The 15,708-nt window shown below is 39.6% G+C and overlaps 1 pseudogene; it reads left to right on the plus strand.

Moving 5' to 3' along the window:
- The first annotated feature begins 537 nt into the window (after positions 1-537).
- Positions 538-15,708, plus strand: part of LOC115128504 (ras/Rap GTPase-activating protein SynGAP-like) — a 94,317-nt pseudogene continuing 79,146 nt past the window's right edge.

The raw sequence follows: 15,708 nt of genomic DNA on the forward strand, positions 1-15,708 counted from the left end.
CATGCTACAAATATTGTCCTGAAATGTGATTCTCAAAATAACTTTTTCATGAGTCAATATATTACTTATAAATATAAATGTATAGCACTTTGTGACATCTGCTGAATTTGATTAATTGATTGTGAGCTTAGTTCAACTGTCATACCCCATCAGAACCCAAAATATTAACTTGTTTTATAGTGTAGAAAACAAAGATAATATAGCCTCAAAACATGTTTAAAACTATACTATTGATGTAATGTAAGTTACATACACAGCTCTGTCTGCGAATTTGAGACATTTATCCAGCCCCATCCATAAGCTTTTACTGAAACAGGGGCGGGGAATTCGCTTTGTTATTGTTTCAACTAATGATCAAAAACTCAAAGGAAATAGAGTGAAAAATATTATTATAGTCTATATTATAGTATCCTATAAATGGACACTATCCCGCCCACCTCCCGTGCACTATTTGTAAAGTGTGTGTGTGTAAGCAACGTGTATGAACGTGCGCCTACGAGAACGCGGAAAAGAGTTTCATTCAATGGGACTAAATTCAATGGGCATAGACTTTGACCTTATGATAATTTTGCAGATAACGATTAAGATAGCCTATACGTGCACTTGGTAGCTTAATACATTGCACACGCAAGCGCTCAAACGCTCCACCTCTTCTTGCCTCCCTCTCCCACTCACTTCGGCTCGTGTGATATACCCATATTTCTATGTAGACAACAATTTACATGTATTTATATTTATGTCCTTTACTCTGTCGTCGGAAATGGCCTCTAACGGAGATGGACTGAGTAATTTTTATGCATTGCCGTTGTATTTTCTCAGTTAACGGTTCTTAGGCTTTGCCCAATCATTATGTAGCCGTTTTATTAATGGCATTTCTACAGACGAGATTGAAAGTGCTGAGAGCTTGCTCTGGGTGACTCTGGATGTCTTTAGACCATGTCCTATGTCTCTTCGCAAGGTAAGATAGCCAGATATTTAACAGCTCTTACCATCTCCCTTCCTCTGGTTGCCTCATCACCCACAAAGAGTGAGGAAGTGGCACAGTGCAGGTTGTGAGATTGTGTCGGGTTGTATAATTTCGTAAGGTATGAAATCGTGTTGCTTTGTCAACTGGACTATTGGATTTGCTGTTAACAGTGGTGGCCAAATGTTGTGCGTTTATGCACTGTATCTGAAGTGTTGCTGTATGTTTTTTTAAAAGGACGTCTTGACTATTTCAGTTGACGGAAACACTGAATGCGTGACTAGTTGGTCCTGAAATACTCTGAGATTATTATACAGCATTAAAGGTACTTGATGTTCTAATAGTGTGTATAGTTAAGTCACTATTCAATCATTGATAGGACATTTATTTTTGTTATCAATGCACAACCTGACCCTTTCTACAGTGCACTTCTCATTTGTAGAGGGGAGGTGTTAGCCTCGGGGTATTTTACTAAATCCTACGCCAGCCACTGCACTGCACACATAGTGTATTTTTAGATTTCGAAATAGCCCAACGGTGAAGAGTTGTGGAATTGAGGTGAGAATATTTGGAGCAGGGGGTCATGGGAGTTGGAGTATTACACCAATGAGTTGAGGGTCATGAGAATTTGTGTTGTGCATAGCCCCAAAACATGAAATAATTTATTATTTCTTAAATATGGATATACACAGGATCAAGCTGATACAGGTTTGTGTTATAGCTTTAAAACTTTGGAAGTCTCAATGTCGAACTGTTAATCGGAACTGTGTATCTGTCGTGGATTAATTTCATGTTGTAAATATATTACTAGACTAATTGGTTAATCACCCTATTAAGCAAATATATAATTAACAGACCTTGTATATATAGTTTTAAGGCTCATGCTAATACTGTGATGCAGTCAGGGGTTAACTACACTCACACGGACATGAATATACACTGAGGGTACAAAATATTATGAACACCTGCTCTTTCCATGACATAGCCTGACCAGCTGAATCCAGATGGAAGCTATATGACCCCTTATTGATGTCACTTGTTAAATCCACTTCAATCAGAGTAGATGAAGGGGAGCAGACAGGTTAAAGAAGTATCAAGGCTTGAGACAATTGAGACATGGATTGTGCATGTGTGCCATTCAGAGGGTGAATGGGCAAGACAAAATATTTATGTGCCTTTGAACGGGATATGGTACCTTCGCTGGTGCCAGGCGCACCGTTTTGAGTGTGTCAAGAACTGCAACGCTGCTTGGTTTCCCTTGTGTATCAAGAACGTTCCAACATCCAAAGGACATCCAGCTGACTTGACAAAACTGTGGGAAGCATTGAAGTCAACATAGGCCAGCATCCCTGTGGAACGCTTTCGACATCTTGTAGAGACAAATTGAGGCTGTTCTGAGGGCCAAAGGTGAGGGGGGGTGCAACTCAATATTACAATGGTGTTCTTAATGTTTTCTACACTCAGTGTATGTTTGAAGCAACTTAGGCTGCCTTTACACTGGCAGCCCAATTCTGATTTGTTTCACTAATTGGTCTCTTGACCAATCAGATAGGATGTTTTGCTAACATTTTTGCAAAATATCAGAAATGGGCTGCCGTAAGGCTTATGTTAAAAAAAAAAACTTTAATTCATACCATAATAAGGAAATCAAAAGGCCTTGCTCAGTCAGAACTCATTTGTTTAGTTCATTACAAATATAACATTAATAATCTCAAAGTCCATCTCAATCTTAGTCTGAGTACGCCCCTCCACAAAATAAAGCACAATAAACATTTACCAGCTTAGCTTTTGTAAATTGAAAAATAATAGTTTTGTTTCCTTAATATTTCAAATAGCAAACATGCAACTTCACACACACATGTTTTGACATTCTGAAGACATTCATCTGAATATATATATATAATGATCTCAGTTTATCAACCGAATTGTCAAACATGTTCGATTTTCTTTCCCCAAAACATTTTGAAATGATCTGGATTTACAGATGACTGGAGACATTAACATTACTGTATGTGCTGTAACTCAATCATTGAGCTTGTTGCTGTAATGCACAGGTACTTCCTTGCAAGTTTACTAAGCTTTGAGAAGGTCACTTCGACCTTTAAAGTGTCTCATAAAGTGTATCAGAAAATATCATAATTATGGTATGTGTTTTTAGGGTTTTCGTCCTAAACCACTCCTAACTCAGAGATGGGTGTTGAAATATGTTATGAAACTGTTTGACAGTTCATCAGGTGTTACATTTTGATTTGGTGTAACTCTTTATTTGAAGGGTACTTAATATAAGGACATCTTAAAGCAATGTTATTCAAACCTTTTCAGCGGGGACGCCATTGCTTAGCAAGAGTTTCTAGGGACCACATTTATTCCCCAATCATTTCTTGTGACCCCACCCCACCCCAAATCTAATGTGCCAACCTTAAAATCGTTAACCTTAGATTTGTACCTTTTTACAATAACCTTATCAAAATGAAAAGAAACCAATAAATACCCAATCTCAGGGCGGCAATCCGTGCCAATGTATCCTCAAAACACAGCTTCGAGGGCATTTTCAATTTTATGCAACGGGTTACCAACATATTCAAACAATGATTAACATATTTTCATTAAACGTTATTTGATGAATTTATTCAAACGATTTTATCCTTCCACAAGATATAGCCCAAAAATAAATCCAGGGTTGCTACCCAAGCCAGCTGGTCGTTCCTTCTATCGGTTCGGTTGCCAGAGACACGACCCAGTCATTCAGTCTTTTTGTTCTGTATCTATGGATGCGCCCCAGTCATTCATGGCTGGCAACATTCTTATCCCTTGCTTACTAGCTTGCCAACTACGGCTAACTTACAGTCACGTCAAAAAGGGCAGCCAAAATAACAGCAAAGTCGCTGCATTTGAATTTGTTTAAGCTGTTTTCTAGTGACATTTATTTGGATGCATCCATAACAATGAGCCAACGAGGCGCGTTTTCGCCTGACATAGAAAATGTGCTCACTCGTCGGGACACTGTTGTTCAGAAGAGCTAGCCAACACAATCACTTCAAACTGAAGCTGGAAAGACTGCAAGCAAGTTGCACTTGGTTTCATTTTACCTTTTTTCAATTTATATTTCTTTGTCAAATATATATCCATAAAAAATGATGCCAGCTGATTCATGATTTCGAATGGCTGTGAAACGTTGCCTGTCTGTCTGTTTCGTCCCGACACATTCATTACTAAAGGACAGCTGGAGATCGAATTTGAATCTTGAAACAATGTTGCAAATGTTGGAGAGAGACAGCAAAGTTTATACAAATCTTTGCTGTTGAAAACTAAATGTTAGTCTAAAAGAATGTGAGATAATGTCTAGATGCTTTTTATAGTGGAGATCAAGTTTATAAATTGCTTGGCTTGGGCTGGTGAGACAGTGGATTGTGCAGTCAGATGGAACAGAGTAAATAGGCATTTTAATGTCATAGATTCAGCCGTTGGTGACTTGTGGATTATAAACTGGTTGCTCGAGCCCTGAATGCTGATTGGCTGACAGCTGTGGTATATCAGACCGTATACCACAGGTATGACCCACATTTTGTTTACTGCTCTAATTACGTTGATAACCAGATTTTAATAGCAATTAAGGACCTTCGGGGGTTTGTGGTATATGGCCAATATACCATGGCTAAGGGCTGTATCCAGGCACTCTGTGTTGTGTCGTGTATAAGAGCAGCCCTTAGCTGTGGTATATTGGCCATATACCACACCCCTGTGTGCCTTATTGCTTAAATAGACATCAGCTGGATTGTGGTTTTAACCAATTAGCATTCAGGATTAGACCTACCCATTGTATAAAAATGAATAGAGGACGTGTAGAGGAAGTGGCTTTGGTCGGGCATTTTGGGGAGGGAATTTTGACTGTGGTCTCAGACCCTCGTAGCTATGTCACAATGGGATGCCGGACTATCAACTCTCAGCATCTGTGGACCCTGAATTACTCTAAGACAATTAGTTACTCACCCTGTGAAACAAACCTAGTGTGTTCCATTTCAACTAGAGAGAAATGGAAATGCAGTTTTTGTCCTGTGAGATGCAGAATATAGTAATCTGTCCTTGATTCATAGATAGGCTGAAAGGAATGTAATAGCCCCGAGGAAATGCATCATCACTTCCCTGGCACACACCCCAACACACCCACCCATTTACTGATAGAGCAGCATGCACACAAAAAGAAACAGTTTCATGCATACACTCAGAGTAAGTAGAAGTTTGCCAGTGTAAATCCAGGGCTGACTGAAGGAATCTGGCAGGTGTGAGGTGGACAGATACTAGTGTTACTGAGTGAGTTCAGACACGGGTCCCCATCTAGGGTGACCACATTTAAAATACCCATCTGGAACAACAGTATGATTTTGTGGGACATTCGCAGGACAGTGTCGCCTAAGCATACCAGTCATTTGATCTCAATCAGTTTCATGGGAATATGCATTTAGATCTTCTTGAATGACTGTTTAGTGAACAAATTAGAGCAGGATGTTAACAAACTATACCCTAGCCTTCAGCCTTCCTGTATTTTGTTTAAATCCAAGTACATTTTGCATAGTGGCCGCATGAGAACAAAAACAAAAAAATTCCTGTTGATGTAACAGTAACGTTATACTATGCTGTTATATTTGTTTGTGTTATATAGAATACCAATTCATCATTATGTTATCTTCCAAGACACTGATTCAGCTTTGATCTAGCTACTAAAAGAGCACCATTGTGAGAAGTGGCGGAGCGACACTCCGGTGTTCTCCAGCAGCACTACCATCCCTGTTCCAACTGCACCAAACAAGCTAATTGAAGTGCACCTATTCTATTTCTTTGCCTCGCTCAACATTTTGTGATGAAAATAAGACACCACATGTGTGAATGTTTTATCAAAATCTGGGAATATTTGGCAAAGGAAACATTTCTGGATGGTAAAAACATTTAGGAAGGGTGACTTGTTTTAAAAAGGGGATTGAGAGAAGTAGCATTGTGTTGAATGAGCAACTATTGAGAATGAAGAGACCCATAAGTTTGACAGAATTACCTTATTTCTTTGTCTAATACGGCTATTTACTTATGCCTACTTCTGTAGGTCTTCATCCAAAGCACGTTTTTTTGTAAGTAGTTAGTCCTAACTGTCCTGTTGAAGTTTAACTGGAATTTAACCCAAAAGGATTTGAGAAACGTGATTAGTTGACAATAGGCCTATGACATTGGCCAACCACACATCTTGCGCTGCACAGAATTTCAAATTTCAACAGCCATCTGAGAAAGAAGTGTTTAGCATCACCAGTACCACATCCTTAAGATATATATACAGTATCTTGTCATAAGCCAACATAACTCCAAGAGACAGATTGGAATGTCTCACTCAAATATGACACAAATCAACTTTTTTCTAAATGAGTGGTGTTTGTTTTTGTTGATCAACTGTGGCACATGATTGTTTGGTTGAGGGAACAAAGGGACAAAATGTGTGGGACTGTCCCGCACAAACTGGGACATGTGGTTACCCTAGCCCCATGTGGTGTGTTTTGTTGTTGATTGAGAGTGATATGTGGTATGCATTGTAAATACATAATTGTGTAAAAAAAATAAGTTCATTATCATTACTGATACAAAAAAAAAGTCATGTTGCTTTATGGTCTAGTCAATGCTAGCTAGCTAACTAGCTCCGCTGATGTTGCTATAGTTCTAGAAATCCCTTGTTGATATTAGCCAAATAGCCACAGCTATATAACTAGCTAGCAAGATGACACAAAAAATGAATACAGCGCATAGCTACATGTTTAACCTTTTTGGTTTAGGGGGCAGCATTTTCACTTTGGATGAATAGCGTGCCCAGAGTGAACTGCCTCCTACTCTGTCCCAGATGCTAATATATGTATATTATTAGTATTATTGGATAGAAAACCCTCTTAAGTTTCTAAAACTGTTTGAATGATTTCTGTGAGTTTAACAGAACTCATATGGCAGGCAAAAACTTTAGAAAAATCCAACCAGGAAGTGGGAAATCTTAGGTTTGTAGTTTTTCAAAGCTTGGCCTACCGAATACACAGTGTTTATGGAGTCAAGTTGTACTTCCTACGGCTTCCACTAGATGTCTACCGTCTTTAGAAACTTGTTTCAGGCTTCTGCTATAAAGGAGGGGGGAATGGGAGCTGAATGAGTCAGTAGTCTGGCAGAGTGTTTCAGGCTCGTGACGCTCGTTCCCGACAGAGTTAGCTCTCGTTCCATTGCTTTTCTTCAGACATAGGAATTCTCCGGTTGGAACATTATTCATTTTTTATGTTAACATCCTAAAGATTGATTCCATACATCGTTTGACTTGTTTCTATGACCTGTTATGGAACTTTTTGAGTTTTTGTCTGGACGAAGGTCTTGCGCCTCATGAAGATGGATTACTGGGCTGAACACGCTAACAACAAGTGGCTATTTGAACATAAATGATGGACTTTATGGAACTTTATGGAACAAATCAGTAATGTATTGTCGAACTGGAATTCCTGCGAGTGCCTTCTGATGAAGATCATCAGAGGTAAGTGAATATTTATATTATTTATTTATGTTATTTCTAACTTCTGTTGACTCCAACATGGTGGATATTTCTTTGGCTGGATTGGGCTCTGAGCGCCGTTCTCAGATTATGCTTTTTCCTAAAGTTTTTTTGAAATCTGACACAGTGGTTGCATTAAGTAGAAGTCTATCTTTAATTCTGAGAATAACACTTGTATCTTTTATCAATGTTTATTATGAGTATTTCTGCAAAATCACCAGATGTTTTGGAATCAAAACATTACTGCACATAACGCGCAATGTAAACTGAGATTTTTGGATATAAATATGCACATTATCGAACAAAACATACATGTATTGTGTAACATGATGTCCTATGAGTGTCATCTGATGAAGATCATCAAAGGTTAGCGATTAATTTTATCTATATTTCGGCTTTTTGTGACTTCTATCTTTGGCTGGAAAAATGGCTGTGTGTTTTTTTGACTTGGCTATGACCTAACATAATCATATGTTGTGCTTTCGCTGTAAAGCATTTTTGAAATCGGACACAATGGGTAGATTAACAAGATGTTCATCTTTCATTTGCTGTATTGGACTTGTTAATGTGTGAAAGTTACATATTTCAAAAAAATATTTTTGAATTTCGCGCACTGCCTTTTCAGCGGAATGTTGTCGAGGGGTTCCGCTAGCGGAACGCCTGCCCTAGAAAGGTTAATTAGCTGGCTAACATTAGTGTAGCCCATGCCCTCTACTACTACCAATTAATGCCAGGGAAGATGGCACAAACGGGGCAGTTAAATTGGGCAGAGCATAAGTTAATTCCGTTTCCACCAATAGCAAGCCTGAGGGCCTGAGGGGACTGGTCTGGTGTTGAAGTTAGAGCAAGCAACTGTGTGTTTCTGAGAAGACTTTCATCCCCAGTGAATGGCGGACAGCTGTGACCGTTTGCTGGATTGTAAATAATGTGTGTGTAGAGTATAAACTGTGTGAGTGGCTAAGAAGAGTTGATCATCAAGTGACGAGACCAGATAACGACATCTATACCAGCAATTCTAGAGTTACTGTGTGTTCAGAGTAGCTATTGAGACAGTTGTATTGTGTGTCAGAGTAGTTTTGGTCTCGTGACGAAACGTCATCTGGCTTGCCCTCTGTTTCCTATCACTGCACTGAATACGGACCGCTCTTGATGCATTTTTTACTCCTGCTCCCAGAACTCACACACACCCACACACACACAGAGAAGCACAAGGACTGCACTTGCTCTTGTTCATCTAGTCCCGTTGAGGGACGAAGCACTGCAACGTAGTAAGATAATTGTTACATTTCAGAGCTCTGAATAATAATGAGGGGTACTCCAGGTTTTTAAAGGTTGCAACCAGGTTATACTTTATTGAATGTTTATATTTTTTCTGATGTTGGATTGCTGAGTTAACTATGAGTTAATGAATTCTAGTTCTCGTGCATGATAAAATACTGATTGGTTTTGTTTCTGATTGAAGCCCTTTCTCTTGCATGATGCCATACTGATTGGTTTTGTTTCTGAATTGTATTGCACCATACTATTTGGGTTTATTCTGAGTTATATGCCTTACATTTGATTCCAGTCTAAAGAGTTATATTTCTGTACATTACTGAATTAAGCCCGAAGGTAATTTATACTGTAAAAATGTACATTTTCCAAATACAAAATACGACAATTACCTTCCTTTGGTTATTTTTTAGTATGTGGTCACCTCTGTTTTACATCCTACAAAGCTCAGTTACAGTAGGGGGATTACATTAGCTAAATGATGAGCATGATTCGCTGGCTAGCTGTTGTGCTAGCTAAGTAAAGTAAAGACGTTACATTTGCTCTCGGCAGCCAGCTACAGGCAGCTGCTTCATGGGCAGCCATTGTGATTTAATTATAATGTTACTAGCTACAGTGGCCAGATAGCTGGCTTGGTAAAGCATTTAGTGGTGTGCATTGTGCTGCACTTACTACGCCATCCGTTTCATATGAAGTCTGTGTGACTGCCTCGCTCAGTTAGCAAGCTAACATTAGCCAGCTAGCTAGCTAACTTAATACGCCAAGAAAACTTGCTCAAGAAAAAAAGACGTACGCCCTATTATGCAGCTCTATTGTTTTAGTTGGAACAATTCTGATGAAAAGAAGGTGGATTCGACTGGAAAAAGTGCCCTATCCTTTTAATTTTGTCTTGTCACTCCTGTCGGTCCTCCACATATAGGTTTGTGCCTTCTGATTGGCTCAAAGTCAAGTTGTCGGCCACTGCCGACTATTGTGATGTACAAGTAGAAACAACAAGTTTGTCGTTACCATGTCAGTGCACAGGGGGTACGTATTTAGTTCTAGTAAGAGAAGGAATGGCCTCCTACTGTGATAAGTACATATTGGCATCTAGGCGTTTAACCCCTAATTACTACAAGGGTAGTGCTCTGAGACAGATCCCAGCCCGTTGTGTGTCAGGAGGTTGGATAGATTGACAGTTTTCATTTTAGAAAATATTCTACAAGACTTATATTTTGAGAACTGCCTTTCACTGATAAATGTGTTAGGAATGTTGTTATGAAAGATACCTTTCTGAGTATTGCAGTATCATGCCTGGTCATGAAGGTGTTATGAATTCCTTATGTACAGTGCCTTCAGAAAGTATTCATACCCCTGACTTATTTCACATTTTGTTGTGTTACAACCTGAATTTAAAATTGATACATTTTTTTACATTTTTTTTTTTACAAATGTATTGAAAATGAAATAAATATCTAATTTATGTAAGTATTCACATCCCTTAGTCAATACATGTTAGAATCACCTTTAGCAGTGATTACAGGTTTGAGTCTTTCTGGGTAAGTCTCTAAGAGCTTTGCACACCTGGATTGTACAATATTTGAACATTATTATTTAGAAAATTCTTCAAGCTCTGTCAAGTATGTTGTTGATTGTAGCTATACATTTTGATGTATTGCCATAGATTTTCAAGCCAATTTATGTAACAACTGTAACTAAGCCACTCAGGAACATTCAATATCATCTTGGTAAGCAACTCCAGCAAATATTTGGCCTTGTGTTTTTGGTTATTGTCCTGCTGAAAGGTTAACGTGTCTCCCAGTGTCTGTTGGAAAGCAGACTGAACCCAATTTCCCTCTGGGATGCTTAGCTCTATTTCCATAAATGTTTATCCTAGAAAACTCTCTAGTCCTTGAATATGACAAGCATACCCATAATATGATGCAGCCACCGCCATGCTTGAAAATATGAAGAGTGGTACTCAGTGATGTATTGTGTTGGATTTGTCCCAAACATAATGCTTTGTAAGCACAACCCCCACCTGTGGACGTCGGGCCCTCATACCACCCTCATGGAGTCTGTTTCTGACCGTTTGAGCAGACACATGCACATTTGTGGCCTGCTGGAGGTAATTTTGCAGGGCTCTGGCAGTGCTCCTCCTGCTCCTCCTTGCACAAAGGCGGAGGTAACGGTCCTGCTGCTGGGTTGTTGCCCTCCTACGGCCTCCTCCACGTCTCCTGATGTACTGGCCTGTCTCCTGGTAGCACCTCCACGCTCTGGACACTACGCTGACAGACACAGCAAACCTTCTTGCCACAGCTCGCATTGATGTGCCATCCTGGATGAGCTGCACTACCTGAGCCACTTGTGTGGGCTGTAGACTCCGTCTCATGCTACCACTAGAGTGAAAGCACCGCCAGCATTCAAAAGTGACCAAAACATCAGCCAGGAAGCATAGGAACTGAGAAGTGGTCTGTGGTTATCACCTGCAGAACCACTCCTTTATTGGGGGTGTCTTGCTAATTGCCTATAATTTCCACCTGTTGTCTATTCCATTTGCACAACAGCATGTAAAATGTATTGTTAGTGTTGCTTCCTAAGTGGACAGTTTGATTTCACAGAAGTGTGATTGACTTGGAGTTACATTGTGTTGTTTAAGTGTTCCCTTTATTTTTTTGAGCAGTGTATTTTAAAGTCACCATTTATCACGACTCAGGATATGACACAGATGCAGACACAGGAGGCGGATAGTACAGTTCTCAATGATTTATTATAACATGGGACAAAAGGCAGGTCGAGGACAGGCAGAGGTTCATAATCAGGTCAGAGTCAGGCAGATACATGACGGCAGGCAGGCTCTGGGTCAGGGCAGGCAGAATGGACAGAACCGGGAAAACTAGGAACCAAAGACTTTTGAGAACCAGGAAAGTACGCTGGTAAGACCTGACAAGATGAACTGGCAACAGGCAAACAGAGAACACAGGTATAAATGCTCAGGGGATAATGGGGAAGATGGGTGACACCTGGAAGGGGGTGGAGACAAGTACAAAGACAGGTGAAACCGATCAGGGTGTGACACCATTGGCCACTTGCAGGGGCATGTATTCATGGATGCCAAGGGAAGCCAGCCTTCCCTCCCAAGAATGACCAAGAAAAAAATTAATAAAACATACAAAATAATCTATCTTTTGTCTCTCAGTGTTTCATAAATGTCCTTCAATTCGCAAGAGGTTGAATGTATCTCACCGGCGAAAGCATCCAAGCGAACAAACAGCGCCTCTCTGTATGTGTAGCCCATCTTTATTTAACCAGATAGGCTAGTTGAGAACAAGTTCTCATTTACAACTGCGACCTGGCCAAGATAAAACATAGCAGTGTGAACAGACAACAACACAGAGTTACACATGGAGTAAACAATAAACAAGTCAATAACACAGTTATTGAAAAAAAGAGTCTATATACAATGTGTGCAAAAGGCATGAGGAGGTAGGCGAATAATTAAAATTTTGCAGATTAACACTGGAGGGATAAATGATCAGATGGTCATGTGCAGGTAGAGATACTGGTGTGTAAAAGAGCAGAAAAGTAAATAAATAAAAACAGTATGGGGATGAGGTAGGTAAATTGGGTGGGCTATTTACCGATGGACTATGTACAGCTGCAGCGATCGGTTAGCTGCTCAGATAGCAGATGTTTAAAGTTGGTGAGGGAGATAAAAGTATCCAACTTCAGCGATTTTTGCAATTCGTTCCAGTCACAGGCAGCAGAGACCTGAAAGGAAAGGCGGCCAAATTAGGTGTTGGCTTTAGGGATGATCAGTGAGATACACCTGCTGGAGCGTGTGCTACGGGTGGGTGTTGCCATCGTGACCAGTGAACTGAGATAAGGCGGAGCTTTACCTAGCATGGACCTGTAGATGACCTGGAGCCAGTGGGTCTGGCGACGAATATGAGGCGAGGGCCAGCCGACCAGAGCATACAGGTCGCTGTGGTGGGTGGTATAAGGTGCTTTAGTAGCAAAACGGATGGCACTGTGATAAACTGCATCCAGTTTGCTGAGTAGAGTATTGGAAGCTATTTTGTAGATGACATCACCGAAGTCGAGGATCGGTAGGATAGTCAGTTTTACTAGGGTAAGTTTGGCTGCGTGAGTGAAGTAGGCTTTGTTGCGGAATAGAAAGCCGACTCTAGATTTGATTTTAGATTGGAGATGTTTGATATGAGTCTGGAATGAGAGTTTACAGTCTAGCCAGACACCTAGGTACTTATAGATGTCCACATATTCTAGGTCGGAACCATCCAGGGTGGTGATGCTAGTCGAGCGTGCAGGTGCAGGCAGCGAACTGTTGAAAAGCATGCATTTGGTTTTACTAGCGTTTAAGAGCAGTTACAGTGTTGTATGGCATTGAAGCTCATTTGGAGTTAGTTAACTACACATGGTTGATGATATTACTAGATATTATCTAGCATGTCCTGCGTTGCATATAATCTGACTGACCTTACAAGTATCTAAGTATCTGACTGAGCGGTGGTAGGCAGAAGCAGGTGCGTAAATATTCATTCAAACAGCACTTTCTTTGCGTTTTGCCAGCAGATCTTTGTTGTGCCTCAAGCATTGCGCTGTTTATGACTTCAAGCCTATCAACTCCTGAAATGAGGCTGGTGTAACCGAAGTGAAATGGCTGGCTAGTTAGCGTGTGCTAATAGCATTTCAAACGGTCACTCGCTCTGAGCCTTCTAGTAGTTCTTCGCTGCTTCGATGGTGGCTGTTGTGTTGCTGGTTCGAGCCCAGGGAGGAGCGAGGAGAGGGATGGAAGCTATACTGTTACACTGGCAATACTAAAAACATCCAATAGTCAAAGGTTAATGAAATACAAATGGTATAGAGGGAAATAGTCCTATAATTCCTATAATAACTACAACCTAAAACTTATTGCCTGGGAATATTGAAGACTCATGTTAAAAGGAAACACCAGCTTTCATATGTTCTCATGTTCTGAGCAAGGAACTGAAACGTTAGCTTTCTTACATAGCACATACATTCTTACATAGCACATACATTGTTAAGCACATACATTGTTAAGCAATTTTTACTCCTGGACTAATTTAGGCTTGCCATAACAAAGGGCTTCAATGACTGAAGACATTTCAGATGTTCTTTTTTAATTAATTTGTAAACATTTCTAACAACATAATTCCACTTTGACATTATGGGGTATGTGTGTAGGCCAGTGACGCACGTTTTTAAAATTCAGGCTGTAACACAACAAAATGTGTCAAAAGTCAAGTGTTGTGAATACTTTCTGAAGGGCTGTATTTACATTTTCAGTTTGCGGAGGTTTAAATCTGTAAAAAATAACTATGTTAAACTATATAAAAACATCTTTACATTTGTACACTACCAACCCATTTTGACATGTTTAGTGTTGGAGTGATAGTTTACTCTGGACCATATGACTATAATGTCACCTGTAGTTGTTTTTAATCATTTTTTATAACATATTCTTTTATTAATGCACCCTCTTCCGATGTCAAAAATAGCAATTATTTTTCGTTTTTCAGCTTTTTTGTTACTTATACAGTACCAGTCAAAAGTTTGGACACACCTACTCATTCAAGGGTTTTTTAAAATGATTTACTATTTTCTACATAGAAGAATAATAGTGAAGACATCAAAACTATGAAATAACACATGGAATCATGTAGTAACCAAAAACAGTGTTAAACAAATCAAGATAATATTTTAAATTTCTTCAAGGTTCTTCAAGGTAGCTACCCAAATTAGCCAGTTCTAATGTATCCACAATATTTGCGATCTCTTTAAGTGCTGAGGGTGATAGTTTCCACCAAAGCTCACACAGTCATTCATCCCGCATACAAACAGTATGCAGTAAAGGTCTTCACAGGTCCCTCAGAACCTGTATACTGACCCTACCGGGGATCCAAACCGGTCTGGGCCCAAAATTCAAACGTGTCCCTCCAGTCCAAGTTGGTTCCTGTTCGACTTTCACAGGTCTCTGGTCTATGTAACTACAGTTGATATACCCAAGAGAACCCGACTGTGGCTCTCCATAGCCTATATCCTATTTATTTTTTAAGGCAAAGTTTTTGACCACAGAAAAGACTAGTGTCTGCCACAACTGATTTTAGGGATATAATCTATATGCGTGCATCAGTTGGCACTGCACCTGTCGGACACTTTGTATCATGGCATGTTGAGACTCGATGCCCCTCACACATACAGTACCGGTCAAAAGTTTGGACACACCTACTCATTCAATGTTTTTCCTTTATTTTTTTTTACTATTTTCTATATTGTATAATAATAGTTAAGACATCAAAACGATGACATTTACATGGTGTGTAGGTAGTCTCCAAATACTGTATTTTCTTCCCTACAATGACAGGTATGCTAAATGCAAATTTGGGGAAATGTAAAAGTGCTGGATGACTTCCTGCAAGTTGGATTCCAATAGAGATTGGATATTACATTGCAAACCACTATAATGTTACAAATGAAGAAATATTTAAATATGGCTTTACACCCTTATAACTCAAAGGACTACAACTGAAAGAGAAATGTACTCGGCTGGAGTTGATTGTTAACTACATTTTTAAACTTTTGCATTTTCTGGTTTTCTTGGTCTTGGAATAATCTCCAGAATTTGTTCAATTTAGAGTACTTTATCCAGATAGAGGAGTTCAAGGCTAAAGCTACCCTTTCAGGTCTGGATGACAAAGCCTTCATGTTTTACAATGATGGTGGGTATTTCTTGATATTTATGTTTTTTATGCAGCACTGTAGTTGTTTTAAATGGATCAAATAGTATTCAAACATCAATGGAACATTGCGGTTTAATAAAGGTTAAATAAAATATATTCCATAGTAGTCCATTGTGTGCAGTGGCTTTTGTCTTGGCCTTGTATTGTTTTAC

This window comes from Oncorhynchus nerka, linkage group LG4 (genome assembly GCF_034236695.1).
Source record: "Oncorhynchus nerka isolate Pitt River linkage group LG4, Oner_Uvic_2.0, whole genome shotgun sequence".
NCBI lineage: Eukaryota > Metazoa > Chordata > Actinopteri > Salmoniformes > Salmonidae > Oncorhynchus > Oncorhynchus nerka.